At 38.3% G+C, this 27,086-nt stretch overlaps 1 pseudogene; it reads right to left on the reverse strand.

The window, feature by feature from the left end:
• Window positions 1–19,316: 19,316 nt before the first annotated feature.
• On the reverse strand, window positions 19,317–19,798 carry LOC125105449 (succinate dehydrogenase [ubiquinone] cytochrome b small subunit, mitochondrial-like; annotated as a pseudogene).
• Window positions 19,799–27,086: the final 7,288 nt, after the last annotated feature.

Below are 27,086 nucleotides of genomic sequence, written 5' to 3' on the forward strand. Positions count from 1 at the left end.
ACAGGCAGGGAGATGGTGACCTGTGTCCCTGCATGCATTTCTGTGTACCATGTGTGCTATTACAAACAGAAATGCAATCGCTAGATGTTTTGATACCATTCCCTAGATTTGATGGTGCCCTGGATTTTGCAAAGAGACTTTCCCTGAGAAAAGGGCAAGTTGTGTCTTTTTACAGCACAAAGACATCACTGGTGTATGATTTAAAGCCCTTTCCTTTGAGGACTCTTGGGCACACACAAGGGGACAGGTCAGCCATCCCTGCTCCACCCATTATCACAGCACCCCCTTCCCCCATCCTTGTCTCTGGCTTCGTGTCTGCTCCATAAATCATGGCGTTATGCAAATAGAAAAATCTGCCTGTGGCTCCGTGAAGAGAAATCACCCACAAATGTGGATTTCCATGGAAACCAAAAGCAAAATGCAACAGGAAGGAAAGAAAGGGGGAAATTAGACCTGCAGCCTCGCTTTCATCGGTGTCACTGTTTCTCATTACCGCCCCTCCTCCATCCATTTCTTTTACTGTATGTACTTTTAGACAGGAGTGTTTTATTTATTTTTCTTTCCTGGTGGAGTTCTAGAAGTTCAATATTCAGTCTAGAAAAAGATGATTTATTTAGAGCGTTGTGGAAACTGTTATATGGCGAATGGTGGCCATTTTCTCATTATTATTAAAGAAAAGCAGGAAAAAGAACTAGGAATCTTCTTCCCAGTAGGAGAGATATAGATAAGCTTTAAAGAACCTGCCAACTGATATGAGTATAAAATACTATATAGGGATTGTAGGGAGGACTGAAAATATTGTTTCTGGGAACTCTTTTAATTGTAAGATAGTGAGCTAGTCTGCTAGGGCTATGTAAAGAAGTACTAGAGACTGGGGGCTTAAACAACAGAAATTCATGTACTCACGGTTTTGGAGGCTGGATTTCTGAGATCAAGGTGTTGGCAAGTTAGTTTCTCTTGAGGTGTCTGTTCTTGGCTTCCAGACAGCTATTTTCTCCCTATGTCCTCACATGTGGTCTTTCCTCTGGGCATGTTCATGTTATTCCCAAATCACCATTGTCATCCTGCTTCTTATAAGGACACCTGTCAGTCTGGATTAGGGCCCACCCTCATTTTAGCTTAATCCCCTCTTTATTTTTTATTTATTTATTTTTTTAAAGATTTTATTTATTTATTTGACAGAGAGAGATCACAAGTAGATGGAGAGGAAGGCAGAGAGAGAGAGAGAGAGGGAAGCAGGCTTCTTGCTGAGCAGAGAGCCCGATGTGGGACTCGATCCCCGGACCCTGAGATCATGACCTGAGCAGAAGGCAGCGGCTTAACCCACTGAGCCACCCAGGTGCCCCCTTAATCCCCTCTTTAAAGGTCAACCTCCAAATACTGTCACATTCTGAGGTACCAAGAGTTAGGGCTTTAACATATGAATTTTGAAGGAACATAATTCAACCTATAACAGATTCCATTTGGAGAACATGATTTAGAATCTAGCAGGTGAGAGCTGGAGGAAATCTTCCTTAGAAATATGGCCTCAAAACTTGATTTTGCATAGAGATCATTGAGGTCCAGGGCAAGTGACTCAGTGCAGCCCACCCATTGGGGAGGGGTGAATGAGAGGTCTGTAGACACCCTCTCCAGCCCTGTTAGTCCATATTTTACACTATGTGGAACTCTAGAAGAATGTGCTTATATCATTGTTGCTCTGCCTCTAACACAGGCTACATGTGGCTGCTGGGCAAACAAGCACCTTTGTGAGTGACTGACCATGCTGCCCTCTCAGAACAAGGATGGGAGGCATGATTCCATGTGGATCAATGGTCCTACACAGGGTACATAAGACGTGCTTCTTCAGATCAGCTTTGGAACATCATCCCCCAAATCCTGCTGACTGATCTGGTAAAGGTGATTCCTGGGGCCTCCCTGTCTAACCTCACCCTCTAGAGGCTTTAACAAAGGAGATAATAAATGAGAGAACAAGAGCTTCTTCCAGTATGGAACCAGATGCAAAAGCCTGCACTCACTGAGTCACTGGAAATTGAAATGGTAGCCCTCCAGTACTAGAATGCAAAAGGATCACTGCAAGACTTATTAAAAATGCAGTCCTGTTCAAGAGCTTCTGATGAATTCTGAGTTATGGTTCAGGACTATCTCTAACAAACATCCAAGGTTTAGTGTGAATCAAATTATCCTGTGGTCACACCTGGAATAACAATTGTTTAGAATCTCCCTATTCAGAATGTGATCCACGGACAAGCAAGTGCAGAATCACCTGGAAGCTGTGAGAAATTCAGAATCTTAGCCCCACCATAGATTGACTGAATGAGAATCTGAATTTTCATTCAAGTTTGAGAAGCCTTGCTTTAAGCAGCCATATTCATGTGATCTGATGGTCTCCTTTGATAGTGATGGTGGGATTGTCCAAATCATTAGTTAACAGGATGTTTTGAAGATACCCAAATCCTTCAGAAATTATCATTAGCAACCTTGAGAAAGTTACTACCAAAAACTGTGAAAGATAAGAGATTTTATACTAATTTTAAGCTAGTAAATTAGCCTTACACCATTTCCTGGATGCTAGCATGGAAAGGAAGACTCCTAGGTCAGAGACAAGTATAGTAGGCAGCCTGAGATTTGGGTGCACATCTTGTCCAGTGGACAGTATGGACAGGGAGTTCATATCATAGTAGAGGAGATCTGAGAGAAACTGTAGGCAATGCCATAGAAGGAGACACTATCTTTATTTGCCTGGTCAGGAAAGATATTACACACAGAGAAGCCCAGATATGCTAAGGTTTTTAGTCAATACACAGAGAATTAATTAACAGGACTTAATTCAGGCATATTTTGAGCCTTAAGGAACTTTTGGAAGTAGGCAATGCATATATTTGAATGTTGTAATTTACAACTTGTACATTTTACAACAGAGATCTGTTAAAATCTTTTTACAAAAAGGTAATGGATGGGTCAAAAAGCTATCCAGATTCCTTTGTCAGCTTAATCACAAGATGAATTAGTTAAAATAATATAAATTAAAATATTAATAATAGATGATAATACATTTCTATTTTTAGTACTTTACATTTATCAATGTACTTTCACATTCATTATCTAATTTCATTCTCAAAATAAATTGCTTTCTTTCTTTCTTTTTTTTTTTTAATATGAAGAAGACACTCAGAGGGATTAAGTAACTGGTTCAAAGTCACAGCTAATTCAGTAGAGCCAGATCTCACATCTAGAGGCTATGACTTTCTAGTAAGGAAATTTTAGCTGACACATTTATTCAGTTAAGGAAAAAAAAAATAGAACTAGATTTATGCTTACAAATAAAAATCAATACCACTAATTCTACCAGAAAAAAGAATAACCAAAAGATATGGATGAATTAATTTTTCCCCTTCTACAGCCATTTTTGTGACAACTTAGCACTTTCCAGGGAACATTTTTTTTTTTTCCCAACATGCAGAATCATTAACAAGATTTAGTTCTTCTCACAACATCTGCTCCCCTGGAATCGGGAATCTTGATGGAAATGAAATCCAAGGGAGAGTTGTTATATTAGAAACTTATTTCTGAATCCATTCAAAGAATGTTTCTGAAATATTATAAAAGAGCCTATTGTGGTATCATGTTAACTACTATAAAGCTCACATATGGGAGGCTTTTATCTAATCAACCACACTGCACAATCACAGGCTTAGTAAATCATATTTAGGAGCAGACAGAGATTTTTTTAATATCCCATGCAGTATATTTAGGAGTGTGTTAATGCCAAATTTCCTTTTTTTCCTATCTTTTCTATTTTTAGTATGCACTTCATTCTGTCATTATTAATGCTGCCTTATTCCCATTCTCATTTATCATCACATAGGGACAGGCATGTCCTATGGTTTTCTACCTATGCAGACATTTTCTTATCTATCTACCTATCTATTGTGCAATGCTCCCTCTTTCCTCCTTCCTTCCCTTCCTACCTCACTGTCCCCTCCCATTTTCTTCTCTGTTTTATGCTCTCTTTTTCCTTACTGCTTGACAGACATCACAGTAGGTGATAGTAAAACAGTGCCTGCTTTCTAGGGTCTTCCTTTCATTGAGTGCACACACAGTTTCTTGGCACAGCTACCAGACCATGGCATGTCCATTCTCTAATGTTAAAAGAATTTGGGGAGGGAATACAAATGGTGTTTCTTTTCAGAACTTTGTTTTATAGGTCACTAGGTTTGTTTTTACCCTGATGTCTTTTTTTTTTAAGATTTTATTTATTTATTTGACAGAGATCACAAATAGGCAGAGAGGCAGGCAGAGAAAGAGGGAGGAGGAAGCAGGCTCCCCGCTGAGCAGAGAGCCTGATGCAGGGCTTGATCCTAGGAACCCTGATGTCTTTTTCATAATATCTTTTCAACTATGTGTTCAAATAATACAACCCTTTGGAAAATCCTATAAGCAAAGAATATGGAACCAGTATTTCTGGCTTGAGATTTTAGAACTACATCAGTGGCCAGCCCCAGTGAATGTGTCTTTGTTATTCAGTGAAAGAGGAAAGACTGAACGGACAGGCAGGAGTTTGTGCCTAGCACAACTTAGTCACCATATTGGTGGTGGCCAATAGAGGTACCCTTGATAGTTGTACCACTGCCACAAAGCTGTAACCTCTGTGGATAATGTGAGGAATCCTTTGTTTTTCCACAACAAACAAGTAGGAGAGAGGACATAGGAAGGTCAGCACTGTGTAGATGGTGCTAAGGTCTAACCAGTTTCCTGAGAGGGGATTGACCATTGGTGCATGCTCCAGCAACTGAGCCAGCCAGGTGCCCCTTTTACCTGTAATTCTTAAGATTTATATTTCCAGTGTTCTTTCAAGAGAAGGAGTTGAGATGGCAGAATAGTAGGGGGACCCTGAACTTGCCTTGTCTCCAGAACACAGCTCGATCAGCATCATATCCTTTTGAACAACTAGGAAATTGATCTGAGGATTAACAGTCTGCACAATTGGAGGGAGAGGGGAAAAAAAACAATCGAAGGGAGAGAATATGACAGATACAAGAGGTAAATCTGGGAGATGTGAATTGAAGGAGAGAAAAGCCATGATGCTGTGAAGGGGAAGGGCCACTTTTTGCAGAAGGAAGTCAGGGAGAGAGGGAAAGAGCAGAAGAGATAGCAGCACATAGGGTTTCATAAGATTCCACCATGTGGGGATCCCATTGGTTACATTGGAAAAGAATGCTCCCCTTCCTGGAGTAATTTGAAAGAGAGTATATTGCCTCTCCAAGGACAAAAATCCTGCTGGGCACCTTTGAGCAGCTGTTTAACAGCAGGGGACAGAGGTGTACGTAGAAGGCAGATAACCTGGTTGAAACTTTTTTCTGTGCTTCACCATAGATTCCAGCCATAGTACATGCACCCTACAACTTCTTTTCTGGGACAGAATGGTGCTGGGCGCAGTGTGAGTCTCTCCTCTGGGGGAGGGGAGCAGGTTCACACTTTGAGAGGTCTTTTAAGAATTGCAGTTTTGAATTCCAGCCACCAGCCAGAGATAAAACACACAAATGTGGCACTATGTGAGTACATAATCCAGGCACAGAGAAGCTGAGGGTTAGGATCTGATGAAAGCCTGGGATATAGGAAGGGAGACTGTTTGCTTTACTGTGAGGGCCTCCTGGACAGCAATGGTCACGATGCCTCTCCTGGGGAGGAGATGGCAGCGTGATGCTGTCTTCCAACACCTCCACACTCACCAGCACAATTGGATTTCAGAGAGAAACACAATGCCTCCAGCAGAGGCTGGCGTCATTAGCACCAAACCCTACCACCTAGTACCTGGCAGGGACATCTTTACAAGGACAGGTCTCAGAAGACCAACACAGGCCCCCTACATGTACCAAGTCTATTAATCAAAGAGTGCTCCATAGCATCAGCTTCAGTGCTGATAGAACTAGGACCAAGCTTTCTTATTTATTTACCTGTCTGTTTGTTTGTTTCTTTGTTTATCTATCTATCTATCTTCTTTCTTTGGATTAGGCTTATAGTATTTTTTTCATTAGTTTGTTTCCTTTTCTCACTTTTTGGATCAGTCTTTTTTATTATTTTTTCTTTTTTCCTTCATCCTTTCTTGTTCTTTGGAATCGGGCTTATAGTTTTTTGTTGATCTGTCTGCTTGCTTTTTTGTTCCTTTTCTTTTTCTCTTTTCTTGGATCAGGTATTTTTCTTCTTTTTTATCAGGCTTATCCTAAATAAACAAAAGTTTATTGATTTATTAAATTTATTGATTTGGTTAAATCAAAGTTTATTGATTTATTAAAATCACCTAGTTAAAGTTCTAAACACTCCTCAGTGCAAGCAGGGAGGAACCTATAGAGGACTGACCTATGGGAAAGAGCAGGAAAAACCCAGCAGCAAAGAGCACACAGCTTGAACACAAAATACCTCCTGAAGTCTTAGGTGCTGGGCAGTGTATGACCCTTTAACATAGTACTACTCTCAGGAGCAGGAAACAGGAAACATAACAAACTCTCATAATACACAAAAGACAGAAATCTACACATAATAATAAGATTCTCCCATCAAGAAGAATCACAACCAGGAATTTGCTCAAAACAGATGTAAGGAATATATCTAAACAAGAATTCAGAACAACAGTCATAAGAATACTAGCTGGGTTTGTAAGAAGCATAGAAGATACCAGAGAAACCTGGGCTACGAATTAAAAAAAAAACCTAAAAACTAGCCATGCCAAAAATAAAAAAAAAATACTATAACTGAGATGCAAAACCAACTGGATATAATCACAAAGAGGATGAAAGAAGCAGAGGAAAGGATAGGTGATATAGAAGATACAATTATGGAAAATAATTAAGCTAAAAGAAGAGGGAAAGAAAACTTTTAGATCACAAGTACAGACTTAGGGAACTCAGCAATGTCACAAAACACAATACCTGTATCATAGGAGGAATCCCAGAAGAAGAAGAGCAGGAAAAGGGGGCAGAAGGTTTATTTGAACGAATTATAGCTGACAACTTCCCTAACCAGGGAAAGGAAACAGGTATTCAAGTCCAAGAGGTATAAAGAATTCCCCTCACAACAACAACAACAACAACGACAACGACAATGACAACAACAAATCTCAACAGGTCAACACCAAGACATATCATAATGAAACGTTCAAAATACAAAGATAAAAAGAAAATTCTGAAAGCAGCTAGGGACCAAGCAGTTAAGGACCTACAGAAATGTGGCAAGCCAGAAAGAAGCGTTGTGATAGAGTCAATGTGTTAAATGGGTAAAATATGCAACCAACAATATTTTATCCAGCAAGGCTCTCATTCAGAATAGAAGGAGAGAGAGTTTCTAAGACAAGCAAAAACTAAAGGAGTTCCAGAACACTAAAGCAACCCTGCAAGAAATGTTAAAGGGGGACTTTGAGCAGGAAAGAGAGACCAAGAGCCAAAAGACTAGAAAGGAACAGAGAAAATCTACAGGAACAATGACTTTATAGGTAAAACAATGACACTAAATTCATATCTATCAATATTACTCTGAATGTAGATGGACTAAATGCTTTAATCAAAATACATAGGGTGTCAGAATGGATTAAAAAAAAAGATCTGGGGCGCCTGGGTGTCTAAGTGGATTAAAAAAACAAGACCCATTGATATATTATTCATAAGAGACTCATTTTAGACCTAAAGACATCTCCAGATTTAAAGTGAGAGGGTGGAGAACCACCAAACGTGGTAATGGACAACAAAAGAAAGCTGGAGTAGCCATCCTTATATCAGACAAACTAGATTTTATCTTTTAAAATATTTATTTATTTGAAAAAGAGAGATCATGCAGAAGGGTAGGGCAGAGGGAGACAGAGAGAGAACTACACCCTGAGTGGGGAGCCTAACACAGAGTTCAAACTCATGACACTGAGACCATGACCTGAGCTAAAAACCCAAGTAAGGGACTCAGCCAACTGTGACTCCCAAGCTCCCCAGACAATCTAGATTATAAACCAAGGACTATATTAAGAGATGAAGAAGGGTACTATGTCATAATAAATACTATGTCATAATAAATACTATGTCATTAAAAAATATCAAAATATCCAACAAGATGATCTAACAATTGTAAATATTTATGTCCCTAACTTGGGAGCAGCCAAATATATAAATTGATTAATAACCAACTTGAAGAAACTCAGTGATAACAATACAATAATTGTAGGGGAATTTAATACCTCACTCACAGCAATGGACAGATCATCTAAGCTGAAGATAAACAAGGAAGTAATGGTTTTGAATGACATGCTGTACCAGATGAACTTAAAGATATATTTAAAACAATTCATACTAAAGCAGCAGAATACACATTCTTTTTGAGTTCACATGGAACATTCTCCAGGATACATCACACACTGGTTCACAAATCAGGTCTCAACAAGTACAAAAAGATTGATATCATACCATGTATATTTCCAGACCACAATGCTATGACATTTGAAGTCCAGTATAAGAAAAAAAAATTAGAAGGATCACAAATGGATGGAAGCTAAAGAACATCTTACTAAAGAATGAATGGGTCAACCAGGAAATTGAAAAAGAAATAAAAAAAAAATACATGGAAGGCAATGAAAATAAAATACAACAGTCCCAAACCTTGAGATACAGCAAAGGTGGTGCTAAGAGAAAAGTATATAGCAATACAGACCTTCTTTGAGAAGCAACAAGTCTCAAATATACAACCAATATTACACCTAAAGGAGCTGGAAAAAGAACAGCAAATAATGCCTAAAGCCAGCAGAAGAAAGGAAATAACAATGGTTAGAGTAGAAATATATGACATAGAAATAAAAAAAATGGCTCTTTGAAAGAATTAACAAAATTGATAAACTCCTAGCCAGACTTATAAAAAAAGAAAAGAGAAAAGACCCAAATAGGAGAGCGGGAGGCAAGATGGTAGAGGAGTAGGGGACACTGTTTCAACTGGTCCTCTGACTTTAGTTATTTATCTATTAAACTATTTTGAACACCCAATAAATCAGTTTGAGATATAAGAATATATATCTGGATCTCTATAAGCACGAAAAGTGCTTTTTGCAAGGTAGGATGTGCAGTCATGAATCTGTGGGGAGATACTGGGAGATAAATGGAAGGAGAGAGTCTCCATAAACTGGATCCTGGAAAGTGATATAACACTGGAGCACAAAATTGGAACCCTTAGAAATCTGCTCTGTGAGAGACATCCCTCTCTGAAAGGGGTTCTGGAAATGAAAATGTAGAATTCTAGGTAGGGCATCGTGGTCTCAGGATCGGGGAATCACAAAGCAAATGGGGATGCCTTAAATGATAGAGTGCCCAAGCAGTGGACCCAGGAAGCAGGTTATGATCAGCAAGTCCAATAGGGGACATTCAACTTGGGTGGCCATAAATCCTGAGCTCAGCTGGTTGGTAATCACTCTTTCCCTGAGTGATTAAAAGCAACCTGAAGAAGACTGGAACCTGCACCTGAAACTGGGCAAAAAGTCACAAAGTGGTAACAGACTAGAAAGGACATTGGGGTGGCACCCAGACAAGATCTAGGAGCTTCAGGTCTGCTCATGAGCCTGTGGCAACTCATGGTTATACAGTCAGAAAAGTCAGTGTCACTACCGGGCCTCTGGGACTACCCCTGAGAGAGTTGCAGAGGGCACACACCACAGGAGGCTGTGTTTTTTGGTGAATACAGAAGTGGAGACTGTTTGTCCTAGAGGATTTATTAAAGAGGGAGAATTTTCTGCTCTGGGCCAAAGGTTTAGGCATGGCCATTTTTGCTCTGATCCTCTGAAGAGGCATGCAAAGTCTCCAGGGAACAAAAGCCACTCAGAGGACCAGTTTTCACAGAGTCCATCCTCCAGAGAGTGGGTAGGAAAACTCCACCCAGGCAGGGATACCTGAGAAACAGCACAGCAGACCCCTCCCCCAGAGGACAGAGTAGAAGAACAGGTGGACAACAAGCCTATGGATCTCACAGGACTAAAATTCCAACACCAAGGGAAATTAATATATTGAGCTCCAGGTGTTGCCTCATGATTCATTTATTTTTCAGATAAAATTCTTCTTTTCTTTTTTTCTCTTTTTCTTATGCTTCTTCTCTTTTTTTTCCTTTTTACCTTTATCTCATTTCAAGTAGATGCTTATTATGGAAACTTTTATTTCATAGTCTCTTTTTAACTTGTATTTTTTCACGTCTACATTTTTTATAGATATATGCTTCATCTTAGTCTTTTTTTTACTCTACTCAATTATCTGTATCTATATATCTATAGGTATATAGCTATAGATATAGATATATAAGCTTTACTTCCCTTGTAATTTTTGGATGTAGTGTCTTCTAACACACAGACCAAAATTCACCCAGGAACAAGTGGAACACCCTGCTTTGTCCACACTGTGAGATTATAGTTCCTCCTCCCCCGCCTTTTGAAAAACTTTTTAGTCTTGTGCTTCATTTTGGCTTTGTTTTTCTGTGGTGGCTTCCAACCTCTCTGGATTTTGTTAGGGTGCATCTTGCTTGGGTCTTGGTTGATATTTTGGACTCCACGCATTTGCCCACCCATCATTCTCTGGACAGAATGACAAGAAGGAGGGCCTGACACAAAAAAGAACCAGAGGCAGTGTTCTCTGCCACAGAGCTAATTGATGTAGAAATAAGTAAGAGATCAGAGAAAGAATTCAAAATAGCAATCATAAAGTCAGGAAGAAAAGCACTAGTGACAATATAGACTCTGTAAGAGCAGAAATGAGATCTAATCAGGCCAAATTAAAAAATGTTATGAATGAGATGCTGTCTAAATTAGATACTCTAATACTCAGGGTAAATACTGCAGAAGAGAGGATAAGTGATGTAGAAGATAAGATGATGGAAAGGAAGGAAGTTGAGGAAAACAGAGATTGTCAGCTAGTGGCCCATGAAAAAAGGCTTGGAGAGATTAGTGATGCCATGAAATGTTCCAATATCAGAACATTGGAATACCTGAAGGGGTGAAGAGAGAGAAGAGAGAGAGAAAGAGAGAGCAAGCCAGAGAGTATAACTGAACAAATCATAGCTGAGAACTTCCCTAATTTGGGGAAGGAAATGAACATTTGGGTCCAAGAAGTAGAGAAGACCCCTCCCCCCAAAAGTAGATCAACAACCTGACATATAATAGTGAACCTTACAAATCTTACAATCTAAGAAACTATCCTGAGAGTTGCTAGGGAGAGAGGTTCCTTACATATGGAGGGAGGAACATCAGAATGACATCAGACCTATCTCCAGAAACCTGGAAAGCCAGATATGACAAGACATATTCAGGGTACTAAATGAGAAGAACATGCAGCCAAGAATACTTTATCTAGCAAGGTTGTCATTCAGAATGGACAAAAAGATAAAGAGCTGGAGGACAGGCAGAAACTGAAAGAATATGTGATCACCAAGCCAGCTCTTCAAGAAATATTAAGGAGGATTCTGTAAGTGAAGAAAGACCCCAGAAGTAATATAAACCAGAAAGCAATTGAGACAGTCTACAGAAACAGGGACTTTACAGGCAATACAATGGCACTAAACTCATATCTTTCAATAGTTACTCTCAATGTAAATGGGCTGAGTGAAAAGACACAGGGTTTCAGATTGGATAAAAAAGCAGGACACATCCATATGCTATCTACAAGAGACTCATTTTGAACCTAAAGAAGGCTCCAGAATGAAAGTTATGGGATGGAGAACAATTTATCTCACCAAAGGATCTCAAAAGAAAGTTGGGAGTAACAATCCTCATATCAAACAAATTAGATTTTAAAACAAAGACTGTAGCAAGAGATGTAGAGGACACTATTTAATACCTAAAAGGGTTATCCAACAAGAAGATCTAAAAATTACAAATATCTATGCCCCCAACATGGGAGCAGCCAATAATATAAACCAATTAATAATAAAAAAAGGAAACATATTGATAATAATACATTAATTGTAGGAGACTGTAACTTTCCACCCTCAGCAGTGGACAGCTCATCTAAGTAGAAGATCAACAAAGAAGCAAGAAATTTGAAGGACACATTGGACCAGATGGACTTTGAATATTATACAGAACATTCCATCCTAAAACAACAGACTTCTCATTCTTCTCGTGTGCACGTGGGACTTTCTCCAGAATAGATCACAAACAAGGTCACAAATAAGATCTCAACTGATATCAAAAGACAGAGATTATTCCCTGCATATTTTTAGACCGCAGTGCTTTGCACCTGGAATTCAATCACAAGAAGAAATTTGGAAGGAACTCAGATACTTGAGTTAGAGATCATCCTGCTAAGGAAAGAATGGGTCAGCCAGGAAATTAAAGAGGAGCTTAAACAATTCATGCAAACCAATGAAAATGAAAGCACATCAGTTCAAAACCTATGGCATACTGCAAAGGTGGTCCTAAGAGGGAAGTACATAGCCATCCAAACCTCTCTCAAAAAATTAGAAAAATCCCAAGCACAAAGGTAACCTTACACCTAAAGGACTTGGAATAAGACTAGCAAGTAAAGCACAAACCAAGCAGAAGAGAAATAATAGAGATTAGAGCAGAAATCAATGAAATAGAAACTAGAAGAAAGGAGAACAGATCAACAAAACTAGAAGATGGTTCTTTGAAAGAACTAAGATAGATAAACATCTGGCCAGACTTATCCAAAAGAAAAGAAAAGGGACCCAAATTCATAAAATCATGAATGAAAGGAAATGGGAGAGGAGAGATCATGACTAACACCAAGGAAATAGAGACAACTATTAGAACTTATTACCAGCAGCTATATGCCAATAAACTAGGCAATCTGGAAGAAATGGATGCATTTCTGGACACTAACAAACTACCAAGACTGAAACAGGAAGAAATAGACAATCTGAATAGACCAAGTTAAAAACAAAAACAAAAACAAAAACAAAACTCCCCCAAAACAAGAGTCCAGATCCACATGTCTTCCCAACGAAATTCAACCAAACTTTCAAAGAAGAAATCATACCTATTCTACTGAAGCTGTTTCAAAAACTAGAAATGGAAGGAACACTTCCAAACTTGTTCTATGGGGCCAGCATTACCTGATCCCCAAACCAGAAAAAGACCTCATCAAAAAGGAGAATTACAGACAAATATCCCTGATGAACATGGATGTCGAAATACTCAACAAGATCCTAGCCAATAGGATCCAACAGTACATTAGAAGGATTATTCACCACAACCAGGTGGGATTTATGCCTGGGCTGCAAGGGTGGTTCAACATGTGCAAATCAATCAATGTGAGTGATCTCATTAACAAAAGAAGAGACAAGAACCATAGGATCCTCTCAATAGATGCAGAAAAGCATTTGAAAAAATACAATATCCTTTCCTGATTAAAACACTTCAAAGTCTAGGGATGGGGGGACATATCTCAATTTCATAAAAACTGCCTGTGAAAAGGCACAGTGAATATCATTCTCAATGGGGAAAAACGGAAAGCTTTTCCCTTAAGGTCAGGAACACAACTGGGATGCCCAATCTCACTAATGTTGTTCAACATAGTACTAGATGTCTTAGCCTCAGCAATCAGACAATAAAAAGAAATAAAAGGCATTCAAATTGCAAAGAATAAGTTAAACTCTCTCTTTTCACAGATGACATGATACCCTATGTGGGAAATCCCAAAGACTCCACACCCAAATTACTAGAACTGATATTGCAATTCAGCAATGTGGCAGGATACAAAATCAATGCACAGAAATTAGTTGCATTTCCATATACTAACAATGAGAAGAAAGAGAAATTAAGGAATAGGTATGTTCCATCTATAACAGTGCCCCAAATCATGAGGTACCCAGAAATACACCTAACCAAAGAAGTAAATGATCTGTATTCAAAAAACTATAGAAAACTTATGAAAGAAATTGGGGAGGACACAAAGAGATGCTAAAACATCCATGATCATGGTTTGGAAGAATAAACATTGTTAAAATGTCTCTTTTGTCCAAACCAATCCATACTTTCAATGCAATCCCTATCAAAATTCCATCAACTTTCTTAACAGAGCTGGAACAAATAATCCTAAAATTTGTGTGGAACCAAAAAAGACCCCAAATCACCAGGGTAATGTCAAAAAAGAAAACCAAACCTGGTGGCATCACAATGCCTGACTTCAAGCTGTATTACAAAGCTATCATCATCAAGACAGCATGGTATTGGGACAAAAACAGACCGATAGGTCAATGGAACAGAATAGGGAGCCCAGAAATGGACCCTGAACTGTAGGGCCAATTAATCATTGACAAAGAAGCAAAGAATATCCAATAGAAAAAAGACAATCTCTTCAACACATGATTTTGGAAAAACTGGACAACATGCAGAATGACACAGGACCATTTTCTTATCCATTCACTAAAATAAGTTCAAAAAGGATGAAAGACCTAAATGCAATTAGGGAAACCATCAAAATCCTAGAGGAAAACACAAGCAGAAACCTTTTTGACCTCAGCCATATAGCAACTTCTTACTAGACATGTCTTTGGAGGAAAGGAAAACGAAAGCAAAAATGAACTACTGGAACTAGATCAAGATTAAAAAACCTTCTTCATAGAGAAGGAAACAATCAACAAGACTAAAAGGCAACCTTGAATGCAATAAGATATTTCCAAACAACATATCTGATAAAGATCCAGAATCTATTAAGAAACTCATCAAAATCAACACCCCCAAAATAAATAATCCAGTTAAGAAATGGGCAGAAGACCTGAACAGACATTTCTCCAAAGAAGAAATATTAATGGTCTACAATGAATGAGAAAATGCTCAATATCACTCATGATCACAGAAATACAAACCAAATCCACAATGAGTTACCACCTCACACCAGTCAAAATGGCTAAAATTAGTAACTTAGGAAATAAGAGATATTAGTGAGGATGCAGAGAAAGTGCAATCCTTTTTCACTGTTGGTGGGAATGCAAACTGATGCAACACCTGTGGAAAATCGTATGGAGTTTCCTCAAAAAGTTAAAAATAGAACTTCTATGACCCAACAATTGCACTACTAGGTAGGTATTTATCCAAAGGATGCAAAAATGCTGATTTGAAGGGGCTCCTGCACCCCAGTGTTTATAGCCGCAAAGTCTACAATAGTCCAAATATGGAAAGAGTCTAGATGCCCATCGACAGATAAATGCATAAAGAAGATATGGTGTGTGTGTGTGTGTGTGTGTGTGTGTGTGTGTGTGTGTGTGTGTGTATGTGTGTGTGTATACATATGTGTGTGTGTGTATATGATGGAATATTACTCAGCCATCAAAAGGATGAAATCTTACCATTTGTAACAATGTGGATGGAACTAGAGAATATTAAGCTAAGTGAAGTAAGTCAGAGAAAGAAAAATATCATATGATTGCAATCATATGTGGAACTTAAGAAAACAAAACAGATGAACATAGACTGAGGGAAAACATCTGCAGGTCATATATCTTATAAAGGACTTATATCTAGAAAATATAAAGAATTCTCAAAACTAAATAAGAAAAAATCAAACAACCCAATTTTCTTAAGTCAGCCAAATATTTGAACATGCATTTCACAAAGGAACATATATGAATATCAAATTAGCCCCTGAAAAAATAGTTAACATTATTATTCATTAGAGAAATGTAAATTAAAGCCACCATGAAATAGCACTTCATACTTATTAGAATGGGGGAATTTAGGAAGAGTGACCATGACAAATGCTAGCAAGTATTCAAAAGAACTAAAAGTGCCATATAGTGCTGATGGATATGAAATTATTTTGGGAAACAGTTCAGTATTTCCTTAAAAAGTTAAAAAAAATAGGTGTGCTTGGGTGACTTGGTTAAGCATCAGATTCTTTATTTTGGTTCAGGTCATGATCTCAGAGTCTCTGGGGGTAGAGCCTGCTTAAGATATTCTCTCTCCTTCACATGAAAAAGTGCTCCACATCACTCAGCATCAGAGAAATACAAACCAAAGCCACAATGAGATACCACCTCACACCAGTCAGAATGGCTAAAATTAACAAGTCAGGAAATGACAGAAGTTAGTGAGGATGTGGAGAGAGGGGAACCCTCCTACACTGTTGGTGGGAATGCAGGCTGGTGCAACCACTCTGGAAAACATCATGGAGGTTCCTCAAAAAGTTGAAAATAGAGCTATCCTATGACCCAGCAATCCCACTACTGGGTATTTGCTCTAAAGATACAAATGTAGTGATCCAAAGGGGCACGTGCACTCGAATGTTTATAGCACCAATGTCCACAATGGCCAAACTATGGAAAGAATCTAGATGTCATCAACAGATGAATGGATAAAGAAGATGAGGTATATATACACAATGGAATACTATGCAGCCATCAAAAGAAATGAAATCTTGCCATTTGCAATGACATGGATGGATCTAGAGGGTATTATGCTGAGCAAAATAAGTCAATCAGAGAAAGACAATTATTATATGATCTCTCTGATATGAGGAATTTGAGAAGCAGGGCTGGGGGTTGTGGGGGGGTAGAGAAGGGAAAAATGAAACATGATGGGATGGGACCGGGTGGGAGACAAACCATAAGAGACTCTTAATCTCACAAAATAAACTGAAGGTTGCTGGGGGGTAGGAGGGTAGGGGTAAGGTGGTTTGGGGAGGGTATGTGCTATGGTGAGTCCTGTGAAAAAGGTAAGCCTGATGATTCACAGACCTGTACTGCTGGGGCAAATAATACATTGTATGTATATAAAAATAATTTTTTAAAAAAAGATTCTCTCTTTCCCTTTCCCTCTGCCCCTCCCTCCCGACCTCACTCTCTCTCTCTAAAAAATAATAAGTATATAAATAATAATAATAATAACTCACCTACCATAAAATTTCAAACTTTCTACTCCTAGCTTTTTACCTAAGAGGACTGAGAGTGTGTGTCCACACAAACATGTATACATGAAGGTTCAAAGGGCTTTCTTTGTAATAACTAAACACTGCAAACAATCCAAATGTTCGTCACCAAAAAAGATGACTGAACTGTTGATTCAAGCTACAACATAAATGAATCTCAATATATTACACTCAATGGAATAAGTCATTGAGAACATAAAAGAAATGAGAAAAAGAGGACATAGTCTGATTTCATATATAAAAAACTCTAGAAAATGAAAATGAATCTATAATGACAGGGCAGATAAAAGTTTCTAGGGTGAGTTGGAGGCAAATGTGAAGACTACAATGGCATGTAAGGAATTTTGGAGGATGTTGACTATCTTGATTGAGGGGATGATTTTATGGGTACACGTGAGTATCAAAACTTAGAGAATTGTATTTCTTGAATATGTGGTTTACTGTATGCCAATTATAACTCATTAAAGCTCTTTTTAAATATTAAACTCCAAATCTTTTTTTTTTTAATTCAAATTACTTAACATATATTGTAGTATTGGTTTCAGGGGTAGAATTTAGTGATTCATCACTTACAAATAATACCCAGTGCTCACCCCAGCAAGTGCCCTTCTTAATGCCCATCTTCCATTCAGCACATTCCCCCATCCTCCTTTAGTCCAGCAACACTCACTTTGTTCTCTATAGTTAAGAATGTCTTATGATTTGCTTCCCTTTCTGTTTTATCTTATTTTATTTTTCCTTCCCTTCCCCTATGTTCATTTTCTTTCATCATTAAGTTGGCAATAAAGGGAGTTAATTATACAAATGCTTTACAATTAAAGAATAAAGCAAAAACATCAGTATAAAGAAATATTCTGTATCAGCAGCCCATTAAAATCTGCTGACTATTTTAAGACATAATAACACTTTTAATTAACTTACAATAGGCTTTTCTATTACAATGAACTAAACTCTTAGATATACATTAAAATCCTGCTAAACAAATCAATTAAAACTACAGAAGTCAAAAATAATATCCTGACATTAATAACACCTTATATTATTAAATGGCCATGTTGAGAAATAGAATTTTTTGTTCCATTTCAAAATTAAGGTAACTGCATTTTGCAGTAAAGGGACTGGATCAAGCATCAAAAGACCTGGACTTGAAACCCATCTCTGCTTCCTGCAAGCTATCAGACTAAGACTGACTTTTTTTTTTTTTAAGATTTTATTTATTTATTTGACAGAGAGAAATCACAAGTAGGCAGAGAGGCAGGCAGAGAGAGAGAGGAAGCAGGCTCCCTGCTGAGCAGAAAGCCCGATGCGGGGCTCGAACCCAGGACCTGGGATCATGACCTGAGCCGAAGGCAGCAGCTTAACCCACTGAGCCACCCAGGCGCCCCTAAGACTGACTTTTTAAAAAATATAACATTTTATTAAAAAACAAAACAAAACAAAACAAAACTTTATCTTTAGGGCACCTGGGTGGATCAGTCAGTTGGGCATCTGCCTTTGGCTCAGATCATGATCCCAGGATCCTGGGTTCAAGCACTGGGTCCAGCTCCCTCTTCCTTTGCAGCTCCCCCTGCCTGTGCTGTTGCATACTTTCTCTCTTTCTTTCTGTCAAATAAAGAAATAAAATCTTGAAAAAAAAAACCTAAAAAATAAAATAAAATAAACTTTATTTTCGTAGAATATATTTTCACATTAGAGAGTCCTACCATGGGAAAATAACATTTTATTACTTACAGTTTTATATTTATAGACAGATTATTTTAGGACAAGTGAAATAAATACATTTGAGGGTTAAGTCTCAGTTTAGATTCTGTAATATTTTGATACATCTATAAAGGGACCTCTTCCCTACATGAAACTTCTCTTTACTCAGAAGCTCTCCAGGCTCTTCTTCCCAGGATTTAGAAATTAATAATGTGAAGTATCAGTATTTCCTAATTTTAAAGTTTCCCAAGGACACGTAACTATCAGTAATTGGTATCAACTGAACAGAGAGGGAAGTTTTCAAAAATTAAACACTAATTTTCTGCGCAGCCTTTACTTAAGAATTAACAGGCTTTCCCTTTCTCCATCATTCCCAGAACAAACACAGAAGTTTAATCAGGTATTGATAGTAATAAAGCTGAATTCCCTTAAAAAATTGATAAGCTAATAGGCAAAAGCTCATGCATAAAGTTTAGTTAGGCTGTGAGTCTTGTGAGAAGCTGGGAGACAATCCCATAAATTCATCTCAGCAAGGAACCAAGTGTCCAAATTTCTTGGATACAATTTCTCTCAAACCCTTCCCTCAAAGACTAAAATAACCAGGTGATTAGGAGAAGAGGCTTGGATTTACCTGTTATTTCCTCCTTAGTGTGATTTGAATTGCATGACAGAGCAGAGGTAAAGAAGTGAACAGTCAATTCTCAAGGCATTAAATAAAAAAGGTCAGAGTTTCCACAGCATGATGACAGCTTTGCAGATGCCCACATCATGATAGTTGAGACAACAAAGTCCAGCAAAGGTTAAAGCTGAGAGTGCGAAAACACCTACCTTAGCAGGTTTCTACAAAGCATTGCTTCGAACATAGTCAGGAACCTTTTGTCCAAGGCCCCAACTGACTATGGAGAGTGCGGTCTGCATCTAGGAAGTAGTTGTCCATTGCAGAGCCAAGATTCAAATAAGCAGCTGGATTGGGTCCAGGAGCAAAAATTTGACAACGCTCTAACCAGTCCAGTGGAGAAATGCAGCCTTAGAACCAGAATGGTAGTTGAGTGACAGGTGAATGTGCTCTTTTCTACACCATTCTGGGGTAGGCTGGTCATGGAGAAATGCTGAGACATGAGCAGGTCTGACACTGGGATTTGGAGATAGAGAGTTCAGCCCTCTTGCACACTTCACAGGACACTTGGCCTCCAGACACTTGCCATCTCTCTCCTGAAGGCTCAAGGTCCTAGGATTGACATTCCTTTTCTCTCTAGAGAGCTGGGGAGGAGCAGAGTGAGAGGGAGAGAATCTCAAGCAGCACGGCCCAATGTTGGACTGGATCTCACATCCCTGAGATGGTGACCTGGGGTGAAATCAAGATCCAACACACAACCAACTGAGCCACCCAGGTGCTCCTCTAGGACTGACTTTTAATGGATGCAGGACTGCCTGGTCCTTTTCCTAGACAGAATCTGATTTAGAGTGTAGGTTCAGGGTCAATCTCTTTCTCATGTATTTATTTCCTGTGTAGCCTTTGGTAAGTTACATACATGTATAATCCTCAGTTTGTTCATCCAAAAAATATGGATAAAAATAACATCTATTGCATAGGGTTGTTGAAAAGATTAAAATATAGAGTACAAGTAATATGTTTAATATAATACTTAGACAAAAATTTTTCCCTCTTATTACATCATATACTTTCTTCTTAGAACATTGTTATAGAGAACCAGGACTCTACTCTCCCCCACCCCCATAAATTATTGCATTTCTAAGAAAGTGGGTAAGAAATTATCTGTGGACTGTAAAAGTTGACATTCCTCTACAGCTATGACTTTTTTTTTTAAAGATTTTATTTATTTATTTGACAGAGAGAGATCACAAGTAGACGGAGAGGCAGGCAGAGAGAGAGAGAGAGAGAGAGAGAAGCAGGCTCCCTCCTGAGCAGAGAGCCCGATGTGGGACTTGATCCTAGGACCCTGAGATCATGACCTGAGCCTAAGGCAGTGGCTTAACCCACTGAGCCACCCAGGTGCCCCATGACTTTTTTTTTTTTTTAATTGTTAGCGTCCCTTGAACTTCTGGGCTAATTCTTTACATAAGCTGTTTTCAGATTCTATTCTGTTTTACAGAATTTAATAGGGGATGGCAAGCAGGCCAAACTCAGAGATCATGTATTCAGCTGCAAATAAGTCCCCAGTACAATTTTATTAAAAAAAAGAGATAATGGATAAAATATTTTAAAAATATTTATAGTTTTATTTCTTTTTTAAAAAAGATTTATTTATTTATTTATTTGACAGACAGAGATCACAAGTAGGCAGAGAGGCAGGCAGAGAGAGAGGAAGGGAAGCAGGCTTCCTGCTGAGCAGAGAGTCCCATGCGATGTGGAGCTTGATCCCGGGACCCTGGGATCATGACCTGAGCTGAAGGCAGAGGCTTTAACCCACTGAGCCACCCAGGTGCCTCTATAGTTTTATTTCTTAGTGCTATTCTGTGCTACTATGGACAAACAAGATTTGCCCTGCATTATGATCTTAGTTCAACTAAAAATTTAGGTATACAATTCAAGTATAATTGCATGTGCTATCATGTGTGGGCAAGAAAAGGCACTTGAATGTTCCCTCTTCCCCATTTCGGTAGCATAATAAACTAAGGAAATACCAGAAGGGACAGAGAGATATTCTTTTATTAATAAGATAATTACTAATGAGTATAATAGCAGCTGTTAGATTTATTTTCAAAGATGTGTCAAAACATGTTTTAATTCCTCATCATTTAGTATGTGCATGACAGGCATTCAGCTCTCTGATGCAAAGAACAGCTTTTCCTTCTGGAGGATGTTTGGGTCCTGTTGATGCACTGTGACCAACGTAAGTGGCCCAACTGCACTGTACCCCCAAGATATGGATTCACCTGGTTACTGGCCACACCCTCTCCATGGTCCTTGTTCACACGCTCCTGCTCTGTCCCAGATTCCTGACTTTGTCCTTCCCTGACCAATGTCAGAGAGTATCCCTGAGTGAAAAGCTCTTTATAAAACAAGAAGAGGTGGAATGACCAAGGCTAATCAGATTTGCCCTCTTTGAATTGGACAGGGAAATATGGAGGAAGGGTCCAGTCAGTTTCAGCAGAAGGTGTTGAGATGAAGGAGCAAAGAGTGGCCGTAGGAGACCATGAAGGAGCTGGGAGTTTGAGTCAGCAAAAAGTGCAAGAAAAAGAAAGCTTTTTAGGGAACCAGGTGAGGTGTGCGGTCAGAAGAAATATGAGTGTTACGCAGAGACTGAAGATGGCCATATCCTTTTGCTGCCTTGAGTCCTTAGTGACCTGCAGCTGAGATTTCCTGCACAATTATGGTGTTTAGCTTTGTGTAAGTCCCATATACACACTATTCCTGAGTCCCTATGAGATTCTTCCTCCCTTATTTCCACATTTATTCTTATTATCAAGGCTCCAGACTTTCCTTCTATTACCTGAATTGTCTAAATAACATAACAGCCATATTTCTGTACAAGAGTCAGCATTATCAAAGGAAAGATCCTCCACGTTCTAGGGTAGCTCAAATGGCTTCCTTGGGTACTAGAATGTTCTTTCATGTTCTGTTTTAGGTTGAGTTCAAGCTGGTTCCACTGGGAAAACCTACTGATTATGGTTCCTGAAGCTTTTCTGGGAAGAAATTACAAATGTACTTAAGTCTGAAAATTACAAATTTTCACAGAGACTCATCTTTATAGCCTTCTTTCATAACCAGGAAGTAGTGTAGATATAAAAGCTATTTTACAGTGTACACAACATAGGCAGTCCTTGCTCTGCATGGCAGTGTAAGACTATAAAAATGTCCATGCAAGTTGAAGCTATGCAAAGCAGAACAATCAAAGGGACTCTCCTGAAACCCTTAGAAATTTTTTGAAACATCAAAATTTGCTGAAACCTAAAAAATTAAAATATTAAACATTATATTTTTAAAAGACTTTATTTACTTATTTTAGAGACAGAGTACAAGCAGGTGGAGGGACAGCAGGAGAGGAAGGGAGAAAATTCCAAGCACACTCCATGCTGAGTGCAGAACCCAATGCAGGGTTTGATCTCAGGGTTCTGAAATCAAGAACTGAGCTGAAATCAAGAGTCAGATATTTAACCAACTGAGCCTTCCAGGTACCCCTAAATGTTAACATTTTAAAATGTACTCCAAATTTTAATATTTAATTTTAAAGTAATTAAACATTGAATTTTTAATCTCTTAATTAAAATTTAAATGTAACTTAAAAATTTAATATAAACTAAATAGTAACATTCAAATTTTAATTAAATATTAACATTTGTTGAAACATCCAATTTTGTTGAAACATTAAATATATAGGGACATACAATAAATAAATAATAAACTGTATACTATATAATAAAAAGTACAGTGTAATAGTTTTTTGTTAATTAAATTTTTAAAATTAATTTTGTTATAATTTCAAATTTATGGAAAAATGTAAAACTGATATAAGGAACTTTACCCCATTGTTTCCATTTTCCCCCATTTACTTTCTCATTATTACTTTTTCTCTTTCCCACACCTGTTTTAATTCTGACAGGATGTTCTGGTCACTCACTGTCTCCAGAGTGTATTTCCTAAGAACAAGGAATCCTATACAATGATCAGAACAGGAAATGTAACACTGATACTGTTATCAAATCCACAGTCTATATTCAAGTTTTCTCACCTGTCCCAATAATATCCATTATAGATATTTAGCCAAGTGTAGGATCCAGCCCAAGATCAAGCATTGCTTTCAAATGTCACATCTCTTTAGTTTCTTTTAATCTGGAGCAGGTCTGCAGCCTTTTCCTTTAACTTTTTTCCGGCTTTATTGAGATATAATTGATATGTGCCACTGTATAAGTTTAAGGGATACACTGTAATTTAAAACATTAGAAATTTTAAGAACTAAAGTGTTTTATTTCACTGTGAAAAGCTTTCCAGCACTTGCCTTCTTCTCATGGTATAGCTTACAATACAAAGTTAGCATCTTTTCTATGCCTTGGTGAGCCATCACAGTCCTTTCTGTTTGGGTCACTTTGACATTTTATTCTTTGTGTTTTCAATGCTGTGACAAATCTCTTATTGTATAATTTTTTTTTTTTGCCCACCTCACTTTTTCTGATACACCTTTCCTGCTCTTTGTCACAGACACTTTCCTAATATATGCCAATAAGCTCTCCTTCACTACTATCATCTGGCTGCACATCTAGAATTTTTCAAGTGGCAGCTGTGCCAACATTCCCCTGGTCAGGTATTTCCTCTAGAACTCTATTCACTTTCAATCTAACTGTCCTTCCACTTTACCGCTTTTCATTTATCTTGGCACTTTCATCTTTTTTGGCTAATTCTCTTTCAATGATCTGTTTTTGTAAAATGTCAGGTGGGTTTATCACTGAGAGAAAAGGAGACAACACCATTATGTGCTTTGCTGTTTGCATGTGACCTGATAACAAATGCTCAGTGACCCATTACCAGTACACTTGATCATGCTGTGCAGTTATTATCTATGGAGTGGTTTGTAGAATGAAGACTTAGCAGCAGTTTGCCTTTTATAAAATTAATCACAGTCCATATACCATGTAACTAAAATTCACAGACGTGGGAACCATGCAATATATGGACTGCCTTTGTCTGATCCAAATTCCCATTATTTGACAACTATTGACAACTTTTTTTTTAATTTTATTTTTTATAAACATATATTTTTTATCCCCAGGGGTACAGGTCTGCGAATCGCCAGGTTTACACACTTCACAGCACTCACCATAGCACATACCCTCCCCAGTGTCCATAACCCCACCGCCCCCTCCTAAACCCCCTCCCCCCATCAACCCTCAGTTTGTTTTGTGTGATTAAGAGTCACTTATGGTTTGTCTCCCTCCCAATCCCATCTTGTTACATTTATTCTTCTCCTACCCCCTTAACACCCCATGTTGCATCTCCTGTCCCTCATATCAGGGAGATCATATGATAGTTGTCTTTCTCCGATTGACTTATTTCGCTAAGCATGATACCCTCTAGTTCCATCCACGTCGTCGCAAATGGCAAGATTTCATTTCTTTTGATGGCTGCATAGTATTCCATTGTGTATATATACCACTTCTTCTTTATCCATTCGTCTGTTGATGGACATCTAGGTTCTTTCCATAGTTTGGCTATTGTAGACATTGCTGCTATAAACATTCGGGTGCACGTGCCCCTTCGGATCACTACGTTTGTATCTTTAGGGTAAATACCCAGCAGTGCAATTGCAGGGTCATAGGGTAGTTCTATTTTCAACATTTTGAGGAACCTCCATGCTGTTTTCCAGAGTGGTTGCACCAGCTTGCGTTCCCACCAACAGTGTAGGAGGGTTCCGCTTTCTCCGCATCCTCGCCAGCATCTGTCATTTCCTGACTTGTTAATTTTAGCCATTCTGACTGGTGTGAGGTGATATCTCATTGCGGTTTTGATTTGTATTTCCCTGATGCCGAGTGATGTGGAGCACTTTTTCATGTGTCTGTTGGCCATCTGGATGTCTTCTTTGCAGAAATGTCTGTTCATGTCCTCTGCCCATTTCTTGATTGGATTATTTGTTCTTTGGGTGTTGAGTTTGCTAAGTTCTTTATAGATTTTGGACACTAGCACTTTATCTGATATGTCATTTGCAAATATCTTCTCCCATTCTGTCAGTTGTCTTTTGGTTTTGTTCACTGTTTCCTTTGCTGTGCAAAAGCTTTTGATCTTGATAAAATCCCAAAAGTTCATTTTTGCCCTTGCTTCCCTTGCCTTTGGTGATGTTCCTAGGAAGATGTTGCTGCGGCTGACGTCGAAGAGGTTGCTGCCTGTGTTCTCCTCGAGGATTTTGATGGATTCCTTTCTCACATTGAGATCCTTCATCCATTTTGAGTCTATTTTCGTGTGTGGTGTAAGGAAATGATCCAATTTCATTTTTCTGCATGTGGCTGTCCAATTTTCCCAACACCATTTATTGAAGAGGCTGTCTTTGTTCCATTGGACATTCTTTCCTGCTTTGTCGAAGATGAGTTGACCATAGAGTTGAGGGTCTATTTCTGGGCTCTCTATTCTGTTCCATTGATCTATGTGTCTGTTTTTGTGCCAGTACCATGCTGTCTTGATGATGACAGCTTTGTAATAGAGCTTGAAGTCCGGAATTGTGATGCCACCAACTTTGGCTTTCTTTTTCAACATTCCTTTGGCTATTCGAGGTCTTTTCTGGTTCCATATAAATTTTAGGATTATTTGTTCCATTTCTTTGAAAAAAATGGATGGTACTTTGATAGGAATTGCATTAAATGTGTAGATTGCTTTAGGTAGCATAGACATTTTCACAATATTTATTCTTCCAATCCAGGAGCATGGAACATTTTTCCATTTCTTTGTGTCTTCCTCAATTTCTTTCATGAGTACTTTATAGTTTTCTGAGTATAGATTCTTAGTCTCTTTGGTTAGGTTTATTCCTAGGTATCTTATAGTTTTGGGTGCAATTGTAAATGGGATGGACTCCTTAATTTCTCTTTCTTCTGTCTTGTTGTTGGTGTAGAGAAATGCAACTGATTTCTGGGCATTGATTTTATATCCTGACACTTTACTGAATTCCTGTACAAGTTCTAGCAGTTTTGGAGTGGAGTCTTTTGGGTTTTCCACATATTGTATCATATCATCTGCAAAGAGTGATAGTTTGACTTCTTCTTTGCCGATTTGGATGCCTTTAATTTCCTTTTGTTGTCTGATTGCTGAGGCTAGGACTTCTAGTACTATGTTGAATAGCAGTGGTGATAACGGACATCCCTGCCGTGTTCCTGACCTTAGCGGAAAAGCTTTCAGTTTTTCTCCATTGAGAATGATATTTGCGGTGGGTTTTTCATAGATGGCTTTGATAATATTGAGGTATGTGCCGTCTATCCCTACACTTTGAAGAGTTTTGATCAGGAAGGGATGCTGTACTTTGTCAAATGCTTTTTCAGCATCTATGGAGAGTATCATATGGTTCTTGTTCTTTCTTTTATTAATGTGTTGTATCACATTGATTGATTTGCGGATGTTGAACCAACCTTGCAGCCCTGGAATAAATCCCACTTGGTCGTGGTGAATAATCCTTTTAATGTACTGTTGAATCCTATTGGCTAGTATTTTGGCGAGAATTTTTGCATCTGTGTTCATCAAAGATATTGGTCTGTAGTTCTTTTTTTTTAATGGGATCCTTGTCTGGTTTTGGGATCAAGGTGATGCTGGCCTCTTAAAATGAGTTTGGAAGTTTTCCTTCTATTTCTATTTTTTGGAACAGTTTCAGGAGAATAGGAATTAGTTCTTCTTTAAATGTTTGGTAGAATTACCCTGGGAAGCCATCTGGCCCTGGGCTTTTGTTTGTTTGGAGATTTTTGATGACTGTTTCAATCTCCTTACTGGTTATGGGTCTGTTCAGGCTTTCTATTTCTTCCTGGTTCAGTTGTGGTAGTTTATATGTCTCTAGGAATGCA

The sequence above is a fragment of the Lutra lutra genome, chromosome 7, assembly GCF_902655055.1.
Source record: "Lutra lutra chromosome 7, mLutLut1.2, whole genome shotgun sequence".
In the NCBI taxonomy this organism is placed as follows: domain Eukaryota; kingdom Metazoa; phylum Chordata; class Mammalia; order Carnivora; family Mustelidae; genus Lutra; species Lutra lutra.